The sequence below is a fragment of the Falco punctatus genome, assembly GCF_963210335.1.
Source record: "Falco punctatus genome assembly, chromosome: 15".
NCBI classification, from domain to species: Eukaryota; Metazoa; Chordata; class Aves; order Falconiformes; family Falconidae; genus Falco; species Falco punctatus.
The window spans coordinates 20,806,493-20,830,859 of NC_137595.1; the positions used below are offsets into that span (position 1 = coordinate 20,806,493).

The following is a 24,367-nucleotide window of genomic DNA, read 5'->3' on the forward strand; positions in this document are numbered from 1 at the left end:
GGGGGGCTGAGCTGGCCGCCGGGGGCTGCGCGGTCCGGCTGGGCTTTCGTGTCCCTGAAGTGTGGTGTCGCCCACGTCCTTCTCCGTGCCCCTCCGGGGGTTAGAGACAACCGCAGACAATTCGCCAAAATTGACCCTAAGCAACCAGCCCGCTCTGCAGCTGGAGACGCGCCCTGGCCGGAGCGGCTCTTCCGGGGGCATCAGCCTCCGCAGCTGAGGTATGGGTCGTGCCCCCCTCAGCAGGTTTCCTGCAAGGTGTATCCCCATAGTAGGTCTCATCTCTGCAGGGTCTCTCCCCTCATAGTGGGTATGTCCTCAGCAGGTCTCCCCTCAGCAAATCTACCCCATGGCAGGCATTCCCTCAGGGAGTCTCTCCTGCTCAGCAGGTCTCTCCCCTCAGAGTCTACCCCTCAGCAAGTCTTCTCTCAGCAGGTCTACCCCATGGTCTGTATCCACTCAGTGGGTCTCTTCCCTCAGTAGGTCTCTTCCCTCAGCGAGTCTACCCCATGGTGGCTATCCCCTCAGACAGTCTCTCCTCCTCAGCAGATCTCTCCACGTCAGCAGGTCTCTTCCCTCAGCAAGTCTACCCCATAGTGGATATCCCCTCAGCAGGTCTCTCCCCACCAGCAGGTCTCTTCCCTCAGCAAGACTACCTCATGGTGGGCATCCCCTCAGAGAGTCTGTCCCCCACAGCAGGTCTCTTCCTTCAGCAGATCTCCCCTCAGCAAGCCTACCCCATGGTGGGTATCCCCTCAGAGCCTCTTCCCTCAGCAGGTCTACCCCATGGTGGGTATCCCCTCAGTGGGTCTCTCCCCTCAGAGACTCTCCCCACCAGCAGGTCTCTTCCCTCAGCAAGACTACCCCATGGTGGGCATCCCCTCAGACAGTCTCTCCCTAAGGCGGGTCTCCCACCTGGTGGGTATCCCCTCAGCAGGCCTCTCCCATCACAGAGTCTCTCCCCCACAGTGGGTCTGTGCCATCAGGAGGTCTTGCCCCACAGCAAGTGCTTCTCCCCACATCCACCCCAGAGGGAGGGTTAAAAAGACCATGGCATGCAGCCTCCTTTCCCTGCAGGCCCGGGGAAATGCTGTTGTGAAGATATGAAGGAAATGGTGATGTTATGACATGGAACACCTACATGTGTCTCTGCAGTGGGTGAAGAATCTGGTTTTTAAATGGGGGTGGGGGTGTTTTTTCCTGTCAGAGCTGTGGCTGTAAAAGGGGTGTATTTGATTCAGAACTTGACACATGAAGCCTAAACCTGGGTTTTTTATAGAAATACAGTCTGCTCTGGAGGTAGTAAAATCTACAGAAGTGTGTTTGTTGACTATTTGTTTATCATGTATGGTTTCACGGAGATACCACTGTCTGAGGAGTTCAAGCATCCCACTGCAGAGATAATGCAGATATTTTACTTCTGTAGTATCTATATGAAGGCTCAGGTGTGATGAGGTAACTGAGGGAAATAAACTGCCTTAGTGAAAATGGCAGAGGTCCAAGATGGAGATGGGGTGGAGATACAACAATGGGATGCCCCAAACCCAGAATTACTGTTAAGGACATAATCCTGTAAATGCTGTGATTTTAATGCATGAAATTCATATAATGTGAATGATCCCACTACAACCAAATACACTTTTCTTCTGTGAAGCCTGGTTTTGCTGAAGTAAGTGTGAGTTTTGCCTCTGGATTCATAGCAGTCACCTTATTTCTGAACATGTCTGAAGGTTGATCCTGGGGGTATTAAGAAGAGAGAGGAAAAAACCAGTTTCCACATCGAAGGGCTACCCAAACTCTACAGAGGCTTCTGCTGCTGGCTTCTGCAGCTGACTGTTACAATATCCTTAAACCCAAATCCACACAAGCACTTAGAGGAACACTATAGGATACTGAAAAAGGTAACAGAGTTCAATTACGTTACAGTAAAATCCAAGATAAAGTAAAAAACACAAACCTGCATGCTTAACTAATGTATATTAAAAGCAGCAAAATCCCCCATCCAAGCTGACATTCCTCACTTAACTCTCATGATTATGGTCAGCTTTTGAAGTGCCCGCGATACATTTTATTGAGAAGTTGTACAGGCTGGTACAGTATGTTCTATTTACGCACAACAGGATGCGGAAAAGTTAGCTTTCTCTTCTCTCTCTCTCTCTCTTTTTTTTTTTTTTTTAATCTTTAATTTCCTGGTTTATTTATGTTTTCACTAAGCTGAGGAAAAAGCAGAGAGATTTGTATCCTGTATTGTTTCAAGAAAAAAAGGCGTGTATTTTAAATACTGAAAGCTAGAATAACTCCTTCAAAAGAAGAAACAGTCATTTTTTTTCATGTGTTACATAGAATACAGTTCTGCACTCAGTAATTTCTTAAAGGAGGACAGAAACTTGCATACAATTTGTGTCACAGAACATAATGCGTTGCAGAACTGATTTTCTGCTCTGCTTTGTTTCAGTTCATGCAGTTCCCCCAGGTTTATTCTTTGATTAAGCTTGTATTGTCTACCTTGGGAACTGAAATGGTTACTGCCAAACTGCTCTGCCTTTCCATTTACAGAAGAATTAGCAGCAATATTTATACCCGTTCGATAAAATGGACCTTGCAGACCCCTTCCCATACACTGTAGAAATGTACGGTTAGCAAGGTAGTGAAAATATTAATGGCATTTATTTGCAAGATAATTACTATTCATGGAGAGCAGCCACATTTGATATCTGAATATAAAATCAAAGGAAGAGCAGGACTGGGGTCAAAGCACTAAATTAATTAGAAAAGAGTAAGATAAATAAGTGCACTGAGCAAATCTAGATACTGCATATCCTTTGCCTGGGGCAATTCCATTTGGTAAAGAAAAGATTAAGACAGCTGAAAAAAATTTGAAGTAGCAATGGCCATGAATGAAAAATCAGATGTGAAGAATATCTGAGGATAAAGAAACAACAGAGCCTTGAGCTTTAATAAATAATAGTTTTGCTTCCTTAGCACTTCCCAGCTTGGGATCTCAAAACAATTTATGTACACTAATGAATTAAGATTCACAACTGAAGTCACTGTGCATCTCCATTTTCCCAAACAGTCTCTTTTTCCACTAAGAGATGTTGTTCAAAGGATATTGATGGCTTTCTATATTTGTTTGGGATTTGGATGCATAGCAGCCCTGCTGGAGCAGTAGCTCTGACCAAGTTTCTGTATATCCAGAAACCAGACACGTCCACTGTGCATGTGTGGGGAGCCCTTCTGCCTTTTGTTGTGTGGCGACCATCTGTGCCGCACATGCAAGGAATGTCTGAGGTTTCCTGGCAGACAAATAGGACAACCTCCTTTGTGAGGGGGTGAATAAACAAATTTTCTTAAGGGGAGCAGAGGATGGTTTATTGGTTTTTATCTTTGATTGTTTTTACTTAAGCTAGTATTATTATTATCTTTTGTAGTACCACTTCCAGGCCCAGACCCAGTTTGTGCTGGGTACTGTGTTAAGAAGTGCGTAACAAACCAGAGTCCTTGACCTGAGGAATCTCACTGCTCTGTCTTGTGGAAGGATTTCTGATGGAAGGCAACATGAATGAGGCAACAGCATTTCAGTCAATGTATAGCAGTATGTATATATTTTTGTGGCAAGTTTAGAATTGGTGGCAGAATGAAGGTGAGGGTCTAAGGATAAAGCTCTGAATTTGCCTACCTGGGTCTTGGGATCAGGTGCCTAAATAGATTATGTAATTTTCAAAGGAGGAAGTACCCACCTTTTCCAGTTATTGTTTATTTTGGTGTCAAATGTGGATCTGCTGCTTTTAGTAATCCCAGTATGGATTAACGAGTAGGAAGCAGAATTGTTCTGGCTCTCCTCTGACTCACAAGAAACCCCCATCTGGAGACAACTGCTGTAACTAAGATCTGTAGTCCTTAGGGGAACAAATAATGGACAAGCATGTGCAAACGAACATCAGAGCTTTGTTGACCCTCACGTATTCAGCTTTGCCTGGGTTCTATCCCATTTGAAAATTGCAGGTACTTCTTGTCCCTGAAAAATTACACCTTTCTTTCCTTGGCATGGCTAAGCACAGGTTTGAGTCCTGACTCAAATTATTCATACATTACCAAGTACTAAATGCTTAATAAGGAATGGGAAATGCTTCTTCAGTGGGGTAAAGTGGTACATAAGACAGTTGTCTCCGTCTGTAACTTTTTTTCTTTGGATTTGGGCTAGAAGTACAGGAACACTGAGTCATTAGGCCTTGGTATTAGTATTTGGCCAAGTGTACCAGAGAATACGTACCTGTGTAATTCTACCCCTCAGTATATTACACACCAATGCAACTTGCCATGTGGCTACTGACTGATGCACGGTTTTTCTCTCCACAGTGTTTATATCTTGCATGTACCTTTTGAGTTGTAGTTTATGCTGTAATTTTGTGCCAAGACAGCAGTATTTCCTTCCCAGCTGTTGAACCAAGGGGCATGATAGAAATTAGAATAAGGGTATCCTGGTAAAATCCCTTAATTGTCATCATCTTTCCTCATCCCACCCCCACCGCCTTCACTTCCACGGTTTGAGAAACAGTTAATAAAAGGGTGGTAAGTAATCTGTTATAGCAGGCTTGAGGCTTGTCATGTGATGCATAGGCTCATAGCTGCTAAGAGGTGGTGGGGTGTTGAAGTAACAGGGAGTCACTTCCTTCTCTGTTTTCACTGATGGAGGAGATAAGGAGGCCATTCAAGTGTCGAAGCATGTTCAGGATGCTGGAGTCTGTAAGGAACAAGATCTCAAAGGACTCTTACACTCTGCTGTTGAAGGCTTACCATGACTGCAGATTCTGTCCTAGACCTAGAGCATCACTGGAAGTCTTAATCTGTGTTTTAAAGCACCTGTGCAGCATGGCCATACTCAGCAAACTTGATAGGCAGTTACTTCAGTAGTTCTCTGGAGTTTCTTAAGCTGAGAAGCTCTCAGTCACCAGGATGTAAGTCACTGTGTAGCTTACAGCTGAAATTTAGATTTGTCTAGATAATTAGATACTGGATTTGTCTCTTTTGCTGCAGTTAGGTAATAAAAAGGAGGATAACATCCTAACTCCAGAGGAGAGCATAGACTCAGAACATACCTAAGGAAACACAAAAGCTGTTCTAGTCCAACTCAAAAAATGCTGATACTTATTATGTTACTCTTCTAAGTGTGTGCCATTTAACTACAGCAGCCTTTCATAGAATTATCTGTGACCATGGAGGGGTATGTGTTTATATCTGCATCAGTTAGTATTGGTCAAATATAAAAAAAAGTCACAGCAAAGTTCTGTCTAGCCCCATATCCTGCCTCTTGATAATGGCTAATAACTTGTGTATGGAAAACAGGACGAGTATAGAGTGATACTTCCTTTGGTAAACCCTCCCAGCTTCCAGTGGTTTCTGGTTTAGAGACCTTCCTGAGCTGGAGGCTGCAGCTGTATCATTGTTTTTGATATTCCTTGATGGACCTTTTTCCATAAAATTGTCTAATCGTTTTTTCGAAACCCACTTGTATTTTTGGCTGCCATAACATCCCGTGGCAATGAGTTCCACAACATCATTAGGTATTGTGTGAAAATGAACTTCCTTTTGTTTGCTTTTGAACCCGCTTGCTGCCTGCCAGTTTGAGTTTGTGCCCTATTTTTTCTGTTAAGACTGCTTTAAAATAATCATTGCTGTTTACCTTTTCTGTGCTGTAACAGCTTGTTTAGAACTTAAATTGTTATTCTCCTTGTTTTCCAGCTTGAAAGGCTCTGGCTTGCTCAAGTTTTCCCAGTGCTAAGGCTTTCTAACATCTCTTGTGCAGCTTTGGTACACTGTTGTTCTTGCCCTTTCTGTAGCTTTGTATTTCCACAACCACTGGAACTGTGCTTGGTACTGAAGAGGTGGGCATCCTATGGATTTATATAAAGGAATAATGCCATTTTCTGCTTTGTTCTCATTCTTCTCCTAAAAATTTGTAACAGGATGGTTTTTCCCAACTGCTGACACTGTACTGATCTTTTCAGAGAACTATCCACTTCTCCGGGATTTCTTTAATGACTGGTAATAGCTGATGTAAAGCACAGCAAGAATGGCGTTTTCCTCATACATTATTTTTCATGTATGAACTTTGAGTTAAATTTACTATTCTAACACCCACTCACTGAATAAATTTTAGTTTTGATTTTTGGGAATGACTTTGTATCATCAGCCATCTGCCTACAGCATTTCCAGATCATTTGTGGAATACGAAAAAGCAGTAGTCACATCACAGACCTGATTCAGAGTCCATTGGGGAGCTCCCCACGTCACTGACATTGAATACCTATTTCTCTTGGTCATGATCTTTTCACCAGTTATGTCATTTATTCTCTCTTTTATTCTTCTTGCAGTAAGGCTCGTTTATGAGCTAGATTTCTTACCATAGTTAATAGTCTGGCAATTTCCCATGTGGTACCTGTGGGGATTATCATTTAATCCTCATATCATTTCATTATGTTCATCTGTGCTGCTGCCTTAAATTAATTCTCCTTGCAAAAGGCTGTAGGTTTCTGTATTAAACATAGATAGAAAGACTCATTGAGCTTTCTTGCTATCATCTTATCACCTGGGAGCGTTTTTTAAATACCTCAGTCAACTCTTGGTACTGTGAACTGTTCAAACTGAAGCACAGATTTACACACTGGGGCAGAGTTCTATATTTTTCTATGGTTAAGTTGCTCTGGGATTTTTGGCCCTGTAGCTGAACTTCTCTGTGTCTCTTTTTAAGGACAATGGCACTGATTCTCTCACTGGAAAACTAAAACTGAAATATATCAGTGTGTGAGGTGGAGTTAGGAAGTCTGAGCTCATTCTAGAAGTGAGTGATTAGATGGATCCATCCAAACAAGACAGACCCTAAAATAAAGAACAGAAAAGGGAAAAATAAAATAAATACCTCGTCCTTTTCCTGATTATGCTAAAAGGCTACAGTTTTGGCATTTTTGACAACTGAAGCTTTTCAGCTTAACTGCTAATGGTTCACATGAGTAACATTACTCAAGTTCATTTACCTAGTACCAGGTTATTTGTATAGTATGCTTATCAAGAAACATGTAAAAAATGTCTAAAATGGTAACCCCATTTGCTAATTATCCTGTAATTATGCTTTTCTGTATATAAATCCCTCTATACCTTACTAGGTTTGTTCTTTTCTCTAATGAATTAGTTAATTAAAATACAGCATTATTCTCCTGTTGTCAAAAATGCAGCCAGGTACTTTGCATACTTGACTTGATGAATGTTAATTGTATGAGATTTCCACCATCAAGCAACCCGAGCAACCAACAGCCCTACAAATCATGTTGCTTCATCACTGTATCTCTGTGGAGAGAGGAACTACCTGGTTACGAAAACCACCATAAAGGCATGTTTTTGATGAGTTCTGCAAGCAGGCAAAGGATAGGGAGGACATATTCAAGAGAGCACAGTCTTGCTTCCATCTGACTGACACCCACTGGAATGTGCATTGGTTTTAGTATAAGAGGTTTCTTTTCAGGACAGCTACTTAAGTTTCGTAATATGACTTTCATTAAAATCTGTCTTGAGAAATCAGGAATGAACAGAACCCAGTTTCTATAGCATTAACCTTATACAAATGCAGTATATAGTAATCACAATTTGGCTAGATTGAGTTTCATGTGAGAACTCAAAATGTTTATTTTACAGCATCTTTTGCTGTGTTTGTATAGCATTGCTGTTGCCTTTCTCCAGATGGGAACATGGCAGGAATGCAAAATGCAGGTGGTTTGCTCAAGGCCATGAGAATCTGTCTTCAGTGCAGTTAACTACTGCCTTACTAGCACTTGTATTTGCTGTTCTTTGGTCTGAGTAGTCACCTGGATTGTGTTGCATTCCCCTTGTGGGCTGCTAGCATTCCTTAATACCATGTCTTATAAGACAGTTACCCTAAGGATGTGTAGGCTGTGAGCTGGCTGCAAAGCCTGTTTTATCCAGGGATCCTGTAAGTGAAAGACAAGTGCATCATGTGGTTCTTCATGCTGAGGAAGGATGAGCCTCACTTATGTTTTCTTTCTCAGTTAGTTGTGATAGTATTTATCTGTCTTAAGTACGGGAGATGGGGAAGGCATGAGGGCTTGGTCTGCATCCTTGCTGAGAAGTGGGTCCAGCTTCAAAAATCAAAGCCTTGTTTTGGTGTTCAGAGCTGGTAGTTCTGGTCCTGGGTGGTATAACTCTGTCTGAAGCATCACCAGCCTCAGAGTTTTGCCTAGGGATGGGAAGCAAAATTCAGGTTGACACAAGGAGCCGGTGTTGACTGTAGTGAGGGCAGGAATGTAGAGCGGAGCATAGCTGAGGCAAGACCTCAGAAGTCTGGATTCTCAAACCTCTGCTTTAATAGCATGGGATATTTATGGCCTTGATAAATTTAGGGAAGATAGATGAGGAGCATCTTCTCATGCAGTAGTCTAAAAAAATTGGGAAATCCTGTTGCTGAGGTTTCCTAAACAATTAGAAACTTCTCGGCTATCTCCCTCAGCCCTAAATATGTCAAAATGTGAAAATTAAAATATCCTTCTCAAAAGTGGGAAGCATCAGTGTGTCAATTGCTTTGAAAATCTTGCTGGTGCTGGGGCTATGGTTTAGTGTAATCAGTCTGGCTCTTTTGTTAATGAAACCAGAATCAAATGCAAAAATTAAAATAAAGTAATACTTCTGCAGCTTTCTTTGTAAACAAATTGGAAACCTTAAGGCCAGGATAAGCACACAGTGGCTACCAACTGGAATAACTCAGTTTAGGCTTGATAGAAGGAAATGATAGGTCTCGAGTATATGCTACCTCACAGGAAGATTGTAATGAAATCCAGCCAGCTTCAAGAGCAAAACAAAACCTATTGATTTTATTCCAAGGGAAGAAAGAGAAAAAGAACAGATGTGTGGAGTCTTCTGTCCACTTACGGCAATCTGCAGTGCTGACTTAGAAAGAGATAATGGCTTAGCTTTCTTTCCTTCTTGTGCTTCCTTCTGTAGAAATGCCCTGGCTTAGGCACCAAAAAGATTCAGTTTAGGGTCCTAGAGAGGAGGGGGAACAAGGACCTCACACAAGAACTGACCTAAACTCCGAGGAGGTTTGTATAATCTAATTTACAATAAAATGGTATTTACAATGTTATCAGACAAAGCTTAGCAGTGTTAAGTTAAACAGCATATAATGTGATTAGTGGGGGAGTCATGCCCATGATGTCATACACATTCTCTGAACTCTTGGAATGGGCAGATAATGTCTCAGGCATTTATTCTCTTGTGACACATAAAAGCTCTGTAAAGATTTGGGGGATGGGAAAGAAATGTGCAAGTACACATGCTCTACAGCGCATGCACGCGCGTACACAGCTACAGTGGAGCTGACACCACTAGAGACAGCTTCTCCCTTTGGCGCAGAACTCGACCTGTGGTTGCACCCTGCTAGCACAGTGCTGTGTAGTGGTTAAAACAGGCCTTTGGGAATAGCTTAGAAGCTCTAAGTTCTATTCTTGACTCTGCCACAGACTTGGGTTTTGACCGCTAAATTTTCTTTGCCTCTGGTAACTCCATTTTTAACTAGTAAAGGTAGTCAGCCGTATCTGTAAAGTGCCCTGAGTGCAGAGCTGTATGTAGATGGAAACCACGGGCATTCTGTTCATTATGCAGAACAAATACAGCTAGACCACAAAGAGCTTTGCTGTAGATAACAGCAAGCAATTTCACAGTTAGTAATGGCCCATTCACAGAAAATTATATCTTTATCTTTCTGTCTCTCTGAGGCATGCAAAATAGTATTAAAAATTTTGGCTAGTCTAATTAATCTGGTAAGAAATACAAATCTCAGCTATAGTTTCACTTCAAAGATGATCCAGACCATATTTATTTTAAAGCATGTTTTGGTTTGACGAAGTTCTTGCTAAAAGCTGCTGAATCAAGCAAAGCTCCTCTTAAACTTTAGAATTATTGCAGCACTTCTGAAAGGACAGATTCTGGAGTAATTCCATTAAAGAAAAGTATTTTACTCCCCATGTCCACCAGGGACAATGAGCTTAGAATCTAGCCCATATTGATTCATGCATGTTAATGTTTAATAGAAACACAAAGATTGCATAAACTTTCTTTCTGTCATGGTGTGGAGGCAGTATAAATTGTTTTAACTCTGGTGTAGAGATTGACTAGATAGTGTTCCTGTTTTCTGTGATGTGTGGATTGAATATAGGCTAGGCTTGAGTTCAGATGGGAGTTACAGATGTGGAGAATGAGATGGGGCCTGCAGACAGAGCTGAAAAAACTTGAAAAGTGGTGGTCAGGAAGGAACAAGTGAGCTTGGAAACTATGGCTCAGGCAGCGTCAACTCTATTATGTGTTACAATCAACTACAATGCTTGCATGATACCCATCTTTTATCACAAGTAGTCATTGTCTTGGCTGCAACACTGATGTATGTTTCTGGCATTAGCATGGATTTGTTGAGAAATGCATACATGAATTTTATTTGACTGCAGAGGGATGCCATCAAGAATAAATCTTGGTTGTTCAGAAAGGGCAAGCCAAACTTTTGTCTCTGTGGTTGATAAATCAGGAGCAGGGGCCAAGTGTAATATGAACGGAGCGGAGCATTGGCCAGTCTGATCAGACATGTGGGATGTACTAATAACAACAGTGAATGAAAACGAAGCCTGCAGGTAGACACCTTTTAAATAATCAAGGCTGACAGTTTTACTACAGTAGCACAGTTTAACACTTGGTAGGTATGTGCTACATCATAGGTGCTGCTTGTATTAAATAGTCTGCAAGCATTACACAACTTATTTAGAAGAGAACTTTTATTTCAGGCCTTTTTACATTAATGTTTTTTTCCACTCTTACAGTCATTACAAATAGAATATCTTATTGTTGCAGATGACATTGCCAATGGATGACTGAGTGATGTACCAGAAAGACATTTTAAATGACCTAGATTAAACTTACAGAGGACTAGGTATCCCAGATACATTCTCAAACACAGAACACTTCCAGGAATTAGTATTTCTGGCATTTCTTATTAAAACCATGTACAAATAGTTATCTGATAGCTGGGCAATCAGAGAAGCTGTGTGGAGGCAGATTGAACACAGTGCCTTGAGAACTAGGCTGGGTTGTGGACATGCTGCATTACCACGGCAAGATATCCTGTTCCATGCCTCAGTTTACCCATCTGTAAAAAAGTGGGGTACGATGCTTTACGTAGCATCTGGCTTATGAAAAGTGTTTTGAATGGCTAGTGACAAATGCCAATTAGGGACATACACAGTCCTTAAAGTAGAGAACTGCACAAACTGTAGAGCCTGAATATCTCAATGAACAAAACACCTTCCTCCCAGCTCTCACAGGAAGCAAGTTAATTGGTAGGCCAATAACTATAATGAGGCAGAACCTGGGGTTTTGCATGTGTATAGTGAGATCCTCCCCTTGGGGCCAAACTCCTGTTCCATATTATGAAAGCAGTAAAAGGTCCCCTCAGCAGGTGCTGCATAAAGGCATTTCAGCCTTGCCTTTGCAGTGCTGGAATTGCCAAGCTATTGCTTTCCTGAGTCTCCAAATGAATTCCCCAACTCAATGTGGAACAGCTGTGTGATAGATACAGCCTTGAGAAAAGGGGTGGCAAAAGAACACAACAAATGGGGATTTAATCAAATAGCACAGGGCTGCAAAACAACATCAGCATGTTTCTGCTTAGCTTTCCTTCGGGTAAGGGAGACCCTCTCAGTATCATAGTTCAGAGAAGAGAGGTAATGTGTGATTGTATGCTATTAAGGGCCATATTGTGTAGTGAGAGATAAGTGAATAACACTGGCTGTGTTTGTTAATGCGATGAATAACAGCATGGTTTACCTAGAATGATGCCCAAGAACTTTACATCCTGAAGAAATATCTTATAATTGCCTGTGCAGACTTAATGAAGGAGTGGTTTACCAAAGCACCTACCTAGGCTTTAGCCATTTGAGCCAGGAAGTGAATTAGAAACTGCAATGAGATGGCACAAGTCTGGGAGGGTGGAAGTAATTCTTCTAGTCGAATTTAAATAGGGCAGGGTAGCTTTTCTCTTCTATTGTATATGATTGTGGAAGTAGTGGCTTTCTTCCTTACTGAAGCCTTCAAAACACAGTTTGCACAAAAAATGCTCTCTCAAGTAAGAAAAGATTATATTAAAGGCCACAAAGGGTGAGAGTTACTGTTTTGTACTTGTCCTTAAAAAGAGTACTTTTAGCAATGCTTTTATTTAACACTTTTTGAAAGGCAAGTTTGTTGTGTGTCAAGTCTACCTGTATAAGTTTCCAGAGTGCTTCTGAAGAGCTTTTTGGAAGTCTGTCTACGTTGTCAAATACTGATCATGTCTGTTTGATCTGAGTGATTGCTTAGTTCTAAGTGTTATATCTGGAATATAAGATAGATAAGAAAGAAAGTAAAATGAATGAAGAGTTTGTAACAATCAGAATATGGCTAGTTAATTATTGTGTCAGGATAATGTTTTAGAAAAATCAACACTGTTATGAAACTGCTGGTTTTTTCTTATTTCTATATATAAAAAAAATTCCTGGAAATCTTCAGGTTTTGAGTGTGTGTGCACTTACAAAATGATCAGAAGCTAAACAGCAGCAGCATCTGTCAGAGAAGATAAATGACCTCCCAGCAAATCTTCTCAGTTAAAAGGAGGACAAAAATCTGTGGAGTGTTGGAATGAGTTTTAAATTAGCCATTTCGCTTCTTTGCTCTAATGAAGGGCTAATCTCTGGACCCCTGCAAAACAAATGAGAGCATCAAGTTAGATCCAACAGAAACCAGTCACTGAAAAGCCTTTTTCCTTATGAACCTAATTGGAAGCAAAATAATTCCTTTGATAGCTGTCTTTGTTTAACAGTATATTTCCCTTTTTCTGATTTATATACAGTAAACTAAGAACTCATTAATTACAAACACATTTGCCTTTTTGCAGATTGACGACTAAATACACTTAGGTGAACCTGGCTAGAGCACTCACAAATAAGGTGCAAAGGTTTGCAGTGCAAGTTCTTTGGAGGTTGCCTGAGAAGAGCCTCATCTGGAAGGCAGTAAGGCCGCCTGCACTTAAAAAGCCTTCTCTGTATATTGAGGCAGCAGCGTGCACAGTTAAGCAGAGTGTGGGCCATTGTGGATATCAGCTAAATTTATACAAGTTAAAATATGACCTGGGATTTCAAGGATATTTTATTAATTAAATGAGCTCGTTCTTCTATTTTATATGTAATGACAAAGTAAGTATTTATTTTTCTAAAATCTGGAGAAATTATAGAAAAAACATTGGCCACTTGATTGCTGTAGAAGCAGGATTGTGCCTTTAAGGCAGAAGGAAGGAATGTGTCAGTCATGGCCCTCCTAAAACAGGGACTTATCTTGATTATAGTATTAGCTTGGTAGTAGAATATGATCTCATCACTGTGAAAGATTACATGAAATATCAACTTGGCTGGCCTTAAAACAACTCTATTCTCAGTTTCATTTTCAGTTGCTGCAGCTGACATAGGGTTCTGTAATTTGAAGAGATGGCTATAAAGATGTTTTGCAGAATTTGGCCTATGTATTCAAGTAAAAAAAAAATCAGGAATGGATAAAAGCATGACTGCCTGTGATGTTTTCTCTTTGACTTTTTTTTTTCTTTTTTTCCTTTGAGAATTTTAAAAGTAAGAAAAACTTGAACACCTTTAATTTCAGGTTAGTTAGAATTTATATCAAACCTGGGAAAATAGTTGCTTGTCTGATGAAAAGTCACTAAAGTCAGTGTAGGCTAAAATGTGAATTTTTGTCCACCTTCAAGGAATGATATGCTTGAAAAGACTAAGTGTGTAAGACAGTTTTGAGCAGTAGATGCTCTGGCTACTATAATCAGAGGGACATGGGAATGTTGTTTGTGTACACACATGTCTGTATGTGTGTTCTGAAGTCTAGAAGCCAGATGGCATCTTTCTTGAGCAAATGAATATTAGGTGTAACTTATTTTTGGGTAGTTTTGGGGAATCCATTTTGCTTTGAGTTTGTGTCCCTTTAAGTATGTTTCCACATTGAAGATGGTATTTTGAAAGGAATTAACTCAACTTTCTACCTTGAAATTAAGCTATAGACTGTTTATTTACTCAAGACAGTAAAGGGTCCTCTGGGTGCTGGAACTGTCAGTCTTGCTGACTGGAAAGCAAATTTCAGCTGAGTACTCAGCTGACAAATCTGATCTTTCTGAGGCAAATTCAGGTCTATTAACTTGTTTTTTTGTGTTATATCAGCATCTAAAATGCTTCCTAAAATAAAGAAAAACAGAAAAATATTTCTCTGCTAAACCACATGGATGACTGACATGTGTTATGTATTTACTTGTTTTCCTGACCTTATATGCAAAGACTAGACCAATGCCCTGGCCCAGAAGTAAGGATGGGAAAAGTTACAAAAATCTACTAGGGCTACGGTTTTCTCATGCACTGATTCCAGCCACGTTCTCTTCAGAAGCTGTCTCATTTGGAGAAAGACACACCCCTCAATTCGTATGGAAAGAGAGTATGCAAAGCCCCTAATACTCATTGGTCAGTGTTTGCCAGTTCTTCTGTTGCTACTTCTTTCCTCAGGTTCCACTGTCTACCCATTGATCCCCTCCTTTTTTTCCTAAATTCCACTTTCTTTCCCCAATTCACTTTCCTACTTGATGTCCTCTCCTTCCTCCTGTGATGTTTGCAGGCGTAATCCTGCTCTCAAATATAGTTTGTGCACCTTCTGCGTTTTCTGCTGTTTATTAAAAAAAAAATAAATGCGCCCTTTACAAAGGAGAAAACTCTCACATGTGCTGTCTCCCCCCTCCCTGCCCAGCACCATCTCCTTTCAGGTTTCTGCCAAAGCTGGGACTTGCATCCAGGCTGGGCCTAGGGCAGGTCTGATAGCTACTGCACATGCCTTTGAACTGCCTACCTTGTCTGGAAACTTTAAGGCTAGAAAGCCTTTCAGCTATTCATGCTGTGCATATGTAGTGTAATCTGTTTGGCTCCTGGACATTATAATTTATGCCCAAATTGAGAGCCAAACACTTTCTTTTTTTCTCTTTTAAATGCAGTTTTCACTTTGACTTCTCCAGTGGACTAGTAGGTGCCATGTGCTAAATGAAGTAGATGTCAAGTGATGGAGGCCATTTGGGCATGATTGGAGCCATGGTTTAAACCTTGGGTTGGATAAAATGTTGGTAGACCTGCCAAGCCTAAGAAAAACTGTTTTATCTCTAGGGGTATATCCCAGGAACTGCAATTGGAACATAGACACTACTCTGAATGACTGTTGTTGTGGATTTTGCAGCATTTTGTGTATCTTTTCAAAAGCCCAGAAGAATTACTTAGGCAGAAAGGGACTCTGCCTCAGTGTAGCAGAGGTCAGGTTCTACTGCATTTGTGTATTTCTCTCTGATTCCTTAGCTGAAGACTTGGTGGCAGATCTGAATTAATCTGAAGACTGAACTGCGAAGACAGTAAAGGGCAAAACTTCTGTTTAAAAGGAATGAGTCATGGGCTTTCTGTTTTATAGGCAGTTAATTGAGCTAAAAGATGGTGCTATAATCTTTTCTGAACTACTCTTTCTTGTAAGATGTGCTTAAGAAGAAAGCTCTGGTTAATATAACCAAAGTTATGTAAAATGTTAAAAAAGAGCGAGTGATGAAACAAGGTAGCGCTTAGTCCTGTATCTCTGTATTTCTAGATAATTCTGGAAAAGGGTGCAAAAAGGTGAACCATGAAGAAAAAGTTAATGCAGAGCTTTCCAATGCAGTGCAATAGGTGTTGGCTCAGAACCGTGGTTCTTTTGACTTGTCTTTTAATGTTCTGAAATTTCTGTCTATGTCATTCTCTGTGAAGATGCTTAGAAATACTGAGAGCCTAACCTGAATCTGAGAGGTGATTTTTCTGCTGCAAAGCTCCAGTGGCTATCAGGAGGTGCAGTGACAGGTGTGAGATTGTGAGGAAGCAGCTCTGCAAAGTCTGACAGCTTTTTGGGATGAAACAGAGTTGTGCATCGAGGATCTCAAATTATTTCCAAGGAATCTCACATATAGTTGAGAGTGAAGGCAATGAGTCATTTCTTCGGAGAGGATTTTGTTTTTACGTCCTCAACACAAGGTGTTGCCATAATACTAATCATTATTATGCATAGAAACAAATGCATTCAGGCTGCAGTTTTGATCCAATCTGGTTTTCTGCCTTTTTGCATTGGTATTTGCTAGTGTGAATTGTGTTGTGTGTTTTTTCTGTTTCTCACAGTAACAGTATTTCTAATTACACCATATGGGAACAGCAGGAAATAGCATGACCCAAGTCTACAAGCAAATTGGTTTTCTGAGTTTTTGAATTATAAATGAAAGGTTTGGGGTTTTTTTTTCCCCCTAAATAACCCAATGTTAATGTAACTGCAAGGTTATTGGTTTTCTTTCTACTGTACCTTCGTTGAATTGTGATCTTTGATGTTTCAGTTTTGATGAAAACATATGTATTTCATTGTGTTTTTTCTTTTAGAATTGAAATTCTGTTAAGATTTAGGGAAAAAAAGTCATTGAGAGACTGGGGACAAAACTGTATTTTGAATAAGTGGTTAGCATTCATTAAGCTCTTGATTTTCTTCCTGTGCTGTCTCCTGTCAGATATTTTCCACATTCTTCTCTCGCCTAGCTTTTGTATTATAGGCTGTTGTCCTCCCATCTCTACCTGAATGCTAGTCCCCTTTCTCACTGTACTTTCCTAAACCATCACTTCTATTGTTCAGAAACCTTCTTTAAATTCACATCTTTGGCAGAATCAGTAAGATGTGGTGAGTTAAAAAACCGTCAGCTTCTCTGTCTTGGTTTTCAAACTGCCAACATATCAGGGCAAGCATCATTGACCTGATGTGTATCACACTGCTTCATTACTTCGCATGTGGTAAATTCTATTTAAGGATGGGTATTCTTAGAAAAAACTACTTTCTGTTTATAAAGCAAGATGCGTTGAGGGATGCAGTATCTAGATCTGGATTGAACTAGATTAATGTTTTAAGGTTCAGGACTGAAATGGAGCCATATTTGAGACTGGACAGAGGTACACTCACCAGCAAGATTTTAGCCCTGAAATGGAAGGTCAGTGATTGGCCAAGTGTTCCACCACTTGAGATTAATGGAACTATTCCAGGTTGTTGTCAGCCTAACTGAACTTTTAGTCCCTTTACAATGTCAAGTGTGTGTGTATGTGTATGTGTATAAAGGCTTTTTAATTCTGATTTTGAAACAATTGGGTTTTGGAAAATTCAGGAAAGAATGAAAGGCAAGAATGTGCTTCCTGTAAGTGCATCTCTCAGCACTGAAACTTCTGTCTGCATTGCCCAGGAAGGTTTAAAGGCTTCAATCTCTGGCTTTGAACACCAGATACTTTAAGTACCTTTGCCCTTACCTTTGTTAACCAAAATGTTATGACACGTTCCCATTGTGCCTTGCTTTCTTTTACTGTTTATTTGTTCCTAGCTACTTGCCACCAAAATGAGTTAGATGTGCAAAGAAGACATTAAACCAGAAATGCCTCTGCACTACTGTCGCGTCTCTTCAATAAGGCTGAAGAACCTCTGGACTTTATTTTTTCACTTGTTCTGATTTTACACTGATGTCATTTAATTGATTTCAGTGGATTACTTTGGTCAGCTTAGTGTCAGGCTCAGAGGCTATGGCAATGCTTGTGTGTTGCTTAACATCAAAGCTTTACCTCTCAGTACAGATGCCCTCCATCATCCCTGGCAGAGAGAAAGTGTAACCCCCTCATAATCTCCCCTGTTCCGTAAACCTAAAAGTGCAAAAGGATTTTGATCAGACACTGTCAAAGTACAGGGCCTGTCTCAAAGAAAAAAAAAAAAGTTGCCAAGGCCATAAGCATTTATCTAACATTTTCTTTATGATCTTGGGAAGGTGGGGAGGGTCTGGCCTTTTTTTGGCCCGGTGTGCTTGTGTTGTGAGTTTGGTCTTGCATCCTTTGCAAACTGAAGGGGGATTGCTTTGCAGCATTTCCATCTGCTTGCAAAGAGCTGCTGCTGCTGCCTCACCCATAGGACAAGAAGCTGATCTTCTCTGAGACCCTGAAAATGCTGAACGGCTAAGAAGAGGAAGAGAAGAGGTAGGACCCTCCAAGACTGGCAGACTGCTAAGTGTAGGAGTGGGACCAAGGGCTGAAAACTATCTTGACTGATGCTTTGAGATGAACAAAATTATGTGAGGATTACATATTCATCACAAAGACTTTAGAAGAAGTTAAATGAAAACTGTGTCTGGTGTATTGAGCCTGTGTGGCGATCTGCAGTGATATCAGAGAATAAAATGTATGTAGCAAAAGCTATGAGGACTGAGGCATAAACTCAACTTCCTTGGAACTTAAGTACAGAACCTTTTGCTAAAGAGTTAGCAATAAAAGAATCTGGTGTATGGACAAAACATCAGCAATCTGCATAAAATGATGCACAGATTTGGAAGATCTGTTCCTTTGTGAAAAGAAAATCTTTGCAAGAAGTCAGGGTTTGTCCTCATAGCTTGGTTCAGGAGTACAGATACTAATGTTGTACTAAGGATGGTTTAGCCACCCCTACTCAAGATGATGGCTGTTATTCATTCTGTGCTCCAAATACATCCAGGCTTCAGCTGAAGTGTAGACAAAGTCTTCTTTGCACTGGAGAACTTTTAGGGGGGTTTGTGTTGTTTTTACAGACTCCCCAAAGTACAGGGCCTTATGCCTGTTTCATGTAGGTCAAGCCTATGCTGTAGTTTTTTGTTTCTTCAAGGGAGTTTGAATTTTGTTTAAATAAATCCTGACGCATCTAGTTTTTCATTCATGGATTAGAAATGTCCAGCATGTGTCACACTGGCTTAAGGGAATTTACTTTTCTTGAGCTGCTGAGACTGTGTACATTTTTCATTAGCTTTTTTCTTTTTTTTTCTTTCTAGTTTTCCTCTTCTTGGTCTCTGCTGATCAAATCTGAACTTAATACTTGAATCAAATCCTAAACTCTGATGTTCAAAGGAAATTTGTGATTGGGCTGAAATAATTCATTCTGTCTATGCTGAACCCATGTAATCTACTTGCAAGTTGTATTCTTGCCCTTTGTAGTGCAAGATTTCTGTCACCCAAGGAAGAAAAATAGATCTTCACATGCTTGGCCGATTCATGTAAGCCACTCTTTAGTGAATAGGCCCTTTGGTGTGTCATTTTTTTTCTGCTTGTTTGATAAACTTGAGACATAGTTACTTTGAAGATTGGGCATTATCTACCTGCTCTGGGAACAGTTCCATGAAAACTGAGATTGGATCTCTGGGCTGCTGACAAGCTAATTCGGGACATTATTTCAAGCCTCAAGGTCAGTGTACCTTTCAACAGCAGAATAGAATTTCGGGTGCATTCATCTCTCATTTTAAATAGGTCTCTCTAAACCCGAGCTACGCTTTCCTAGTGGTATGAGAATTCAATATTATATATGTTGTAGAGGATTTTAAAGATATTGAGATAGCAAAGGAAGACCTTTAAACTGTGGAGAGGTTATTAAGTAACAGCAAGAATCTTCATCCCAGTGAACCTCCATCCAACCTTTTGGATGAAGAAAACACCTTACTGTGTTAAAGTAACTGACATGAAAAGAGCTGGTGAACACATACTTTCTGGGAGACAAATAGAAGGGGTTTCTTGAGTGATTTTGTTGTTGTTCGTATTTATAGGCAGTACTGCAATAAGCTCATTTACTGGCATTCTCAGAGGGGAGGTGAAAGAATTGAAAGAACAGGGATGCTGAGCTTGCTTTCTCCAGAGCAACCAGAGGGTGTTGATCTGAGGCTGAAAGGACCAGTGCGATTCATGGGTCCCACTCTTCTCTCATGGCTTGTGGGAGTATTTGCCCCCAGAATTCACTCCTGGCAGTTGTGTGCAGTTTGGGCTTCATACTGCTGTCAGAAAGGACTAATGGATGGCTTCTGCTGTACTGTCAAAACATGCTTAGCTCTTTCATTATTGCCAATTAGTCTTGATCAGGTATTTAAGCAGAGTAGAACCCTGGTGTGTGTTGACAGCGTATAGAAATCTCATCTTGCAAGCAGAAAAACTGACAAAGATGATACCTTGCCACAAACAATAAATGGTAATTCACTCTCACTTCCATTATCAAACACAGTTAATGCTGTTCCCTGCAGACTGTCATCTATTGTTCAGACTTTTTTCCTTTTTTTTTTTTTTTTTTCTTCACAGAATCATAGAATGGTTTGGGTGGGAAGGGACCTTAAAAGGCCAGCTAGTCCACCCTCCCTGCAATGAGCAGGGACATCTTCAACTAGACCAGGTTGCTCAGAGCCCCGTCCAACCTGGCCTTGAATGTTTCCAAGGATGGGGCATCTGCCCCCTCTCTGGGCAACATGCTCCAGTGCTTCACTGCTCTCAGCTTAACGAAATGTCTTCCTTAGATCTTGCCAAATCTACCCTCTTTTAGTTTAAAACCATTACCCCTTGTCCTATGGCAACAGACCCTGTTAAAAAGTTTGTCCCCATCTTTGTTAAAGGCCCCCTTTAAGTAGTGAAAGGCAAATATAAGGTCTCCCTGGAGCCTTTTCCAGGCTGAACAACCCCAACTCTCTCAGCCTTTCCTCATAGGAGAGATGTTCCAGCCCTCTAATAATTTTTCTGGCCTCCTCTGGACCTGCTCCAACAGGTCCGTGTCTTTCCTGTGCTGAGGACCCCAGAGCTGGATGCAGCACTGCAAAGGGTCTCACCAGAGCAGAGCAGTGGGGGAGAATTGGCTCCCTCAACCTGCTGTCTACGCTGCTTGTGATGCAGCCCAGGATACAGTTGGCCTTCTGGGCTGCAAGTGCCTATTGCCGGCTTTTCATCCACTGGTGCCCCAAGTCCTTTTCCGCAGGGCTGCTCTCAATCCCTTAATCCCCCAGCCTGTATTAATACTGGGCGTTGCCCTGACCCAGGTGCAGAACCTTGCACTTTTTAGCACTGGGTTTCTGCAAAGAATTCGAAATAGATGTTGGACTTGCTAGTGCGTTCAAATCTGTAACAAGGCCATCTCCTTCCAGAGTGTCAGGAGGAGCTGAGCCGGCACCCCCTACCCTATGAGGTCAGTGTCCCTCAACAGGTGTTGGGTGTGCCAGAAGGGAGGATCCTCCTCTTTCTAGGGAAGTCAGCCAGGAGGCCTGCTGCTTTTGCACTGCAATCTCCTGTGTATTTCTGACCAATGAATAAACTCCAGGGTATAAATACATTCACATCTAGTTGGAACCAAACAGAATCATGAATAAAACAACAAGCAGTTAGAAATGCTTCAGTTTTCAAGCAACAGGGTAACAAACATAAACATGGTAATACATAAAGCAGGAGTTTTTGAAGTGTAGTCTCTCCAGTGCATTCATTTCCAGGCAATGGAGAAACAGTGTGTTAGGCAAAAGAGAGAGGATGTGTCCTGCAAACCAAGAGATATGTGTTCTGATACACTCGCTATGCGTGAATGTGTGCAAATTGTTCTCTCTCTCTGTGCTTTGGTTTCTCCAGGAAATAGGGAAAAACTGTAGTCCGATGAAATATGCCATGTCAATTATTTTTCTTTCTTATGAAAGATCCTTCCTCTTTATCCACACCCTGCAATGTGTGCCATGTTTTGCATGCTGTTTCTGAACACTCTGACTTGCTGACCTTCTTTGGGCAAATAAAGGTCTGATGTAACTTCCCATGAGTCCCATCTGATACAACTTCCTTTTGATCCCATCAAAGCTGTTTTATGATGACTGAAGGGACTGCTGCAGAGCTGCCAAAGTTCAGACTCTTGTCTGACCACTGTAGACCACTGTAGACCCCGACTGTCTGGAAAATCAAAAGTGCCTCTGGAGAGAGTCTTTTTGCCTGTTGGAAAGTAGCAGAGAATGGCAGCTATATTTAAACTTTAATAAAGGTCTTTTGAACAGTGTTAGGTGTTTATGAAATGTCTGTAATAGTATATAGTATTAAAGTATATGTTAACATTATTACGACTGTGTTCAAGCAAGGGGGAAGACACTGCGATTTTTAATGAAGTGCTTATGGCTTTGTTGATTGCAGGAGTGTCCAGCTCCCTGTGCTGTGGGACTGCAGAGTTCCTGAAGAGGTGGTGTTTAGCTTGGGTCTGCATGTTTAGGCTGATCTGGCTAAGTCTGAGATTATTGACTGCTGAAATCTTGCCTTCAGTCTTGCAAGATCTGAGTAGATGACAACAGAAATCTTGCAGGAGTAACTTTCTCCTTCACAGACAGTTGTGCCAGCTTGTGATGAGATTGTTAAGACAAGACTCTGGTCTGGCCATGCTAGAATCAGATCTGGGTTTCTTCTGAATCGAGGTCTGGATAAATTAAAAACAAAGAAGCATGATACTTGGTTTTGAGGATTTAAATCCAGACTGTTCATCCTCTAGTTTTCAAGAGGTTCAGATCTGAGGGTCAGATTTCAGGAAATTTTCGTTTAGGGAGTGACTGTTTAAAGAGTTGCAAGAGCCTTAGAAACCAGAGTTCTTTGTTCATAAGCCATGCACAGTGCAGACAACAGCAATAGCAGCAATCCATTTCCCCATGAATTGCAAACAAGCTTAACCCTGAGTTGGAAAGACCATACCCTGGAGAGGTGAAAGGAAATTCAATATCTGAGCTAAGTGTGTTCTGACTTCCCTGGAAGAAAGACTGCCAGCTGTACAAAGTTACGGTGATGATGTGATGAGGACCCATCGTTCACCGAGGCCTCCATGAGCCAATGATGTTCATGGAGGACTGCAAAATAAGCAGTCCCACAGGGTGGCGGGCATGGAGGTAGGCAGTAGACCTTTATTATTCTTATCCTTGCTATACTTAGATGCCTTGGAGAGCTTCAAGGTAAAACTTTTGATGTCTCTTTTACAATGATCTGTTTCTCTACATATTTTGAAGTATCTGGTTCCAATGGTACTAAAAATTTGCTGTGACTGAGAACTTTTCCAATGCAAAGTACTTGTTAAAATGTAACACGTGTCCAGACCAGATGAATAAAGATTGTACTATAAGACCAACAAGAAAGTTTGGCAATTTTCTTGAGCTTACAATGTAACTTTCCATTGAAGTCTAATTATAGACTTAAAAGTAAAAAGTCTTTCCTGTTTTATAAAGAATAATAGTGACCTTTACCAAGTCCAGTCTCTATTTTTGAAGTTGGCTATTCAGGGGTGTGTTGCTATTTGGCTTTTGTTTGGTTCTTTCTTTTCAACAAGTGATTCTAAAAAACAGTGTCATCTTTTCCAACCTGTTTTCTGAGCAATGCCACTTCTGTTTGTAAGCCCAAGCTTCATCACAGTCTGATAAATGTTCCTGCTGGACTATTTATGTTACCTTTCTATGTGCCACATTTTTGTCTCCCTTGATGTGGGTCCTGTCTTTTTATTCTTACAGTATGCTATTTGGCCCTGGCCTATGTTTGTCTTCCCCAGCTGGAGGTGGATGTCGCAGCGTACTACTACTTCTGAACTTTTCTGTCTGAGGGAATTTTTCTGCAGGAAAAAGCAGGTGGCATTTTCTGGTAAAGGGAGGGTACTCTCTCTTCTCTTGATACAAATATTCCCTTTTCAGTCAGCCATTTGGAGTTTGAAAGTGGAAATGTTACTTTTTACTTACATATTTCTAATAATTTTAATGCAGCTATCTGTACTGTCAATCTATTTAATTTAGTGAAAGCTCTGGGTCCTTAGCACGGCTGGAATGTAGGTTACTAACCCGAAGCTGTATTTGAAAACATTTACATCAACTGTTTTGTGCCTGAGTTTATCCATTATACAAATTGATAGAATGCTATGTGAATAACAGCGTCATCAGACAGAAGGACGTGCATTTGCAATATATTGTCAGTATTTGTCAGTCTTTTGTTGAAAGACTACAAGATTAAATGAAAGTATTATGGGGGAAATGGTGTATGTTGCTGCTTTTATTCATAACTCTTTCACATATTTTCCTAATGACATGGTTTTTTTAACTCAGAAGCTGACTGATTTGATTTGTTCAAGGAGATTGTTCTCTGTCATTTGTGGAATACAGGTGCATTCCTGAAAAGTCTTGAATGTCTTTCTTAAGCAGCTCTGCCAACTTCAACTTCTTGCAGGACTGAGCCTACAGTTTATTATTATAACCCAGACGTATTGCTTGTTGAGCCTCTGCCTGTAGGAGATACTCTGTGGGAAAACTGCTTGCTTTGATTCTAAAGATCTTCACAAAATTCTCTGTGTTCAAGTTTAGTTTATTATTTTATGGGTTTCCAGTATAAATGCGATTTATACTGTGCAACTGTGTCCAATC

At 40.8% G+C, this 24,367-nt stretch overlaps 1 long non-coding RNA gene across 5 annotated transcripts in view; it reads left to right on the top strand.

Annotated features, from left to right (window-relative positions):
• The first annotated feature begins 1,768 nt into the window (after positions 1-1,768).
• LOC308053757 overlaps positions 1,769-24,367 on the top strand; it is an 83,416-nt gene continuing 60,817 nt past the window's right edge. For all 5 annotated transcript variants that reach the window (XR_013923780.1, XR_013923781.1, XR_013923782.1 and 2 more), the window contains exon 1: positions 1,769-1,898. This is a non-coding gene — a long non-coding RNA (uncharacterized lncRNA). The remainder of the gene's footprint in view (positions 1,899-24,367) is intronic.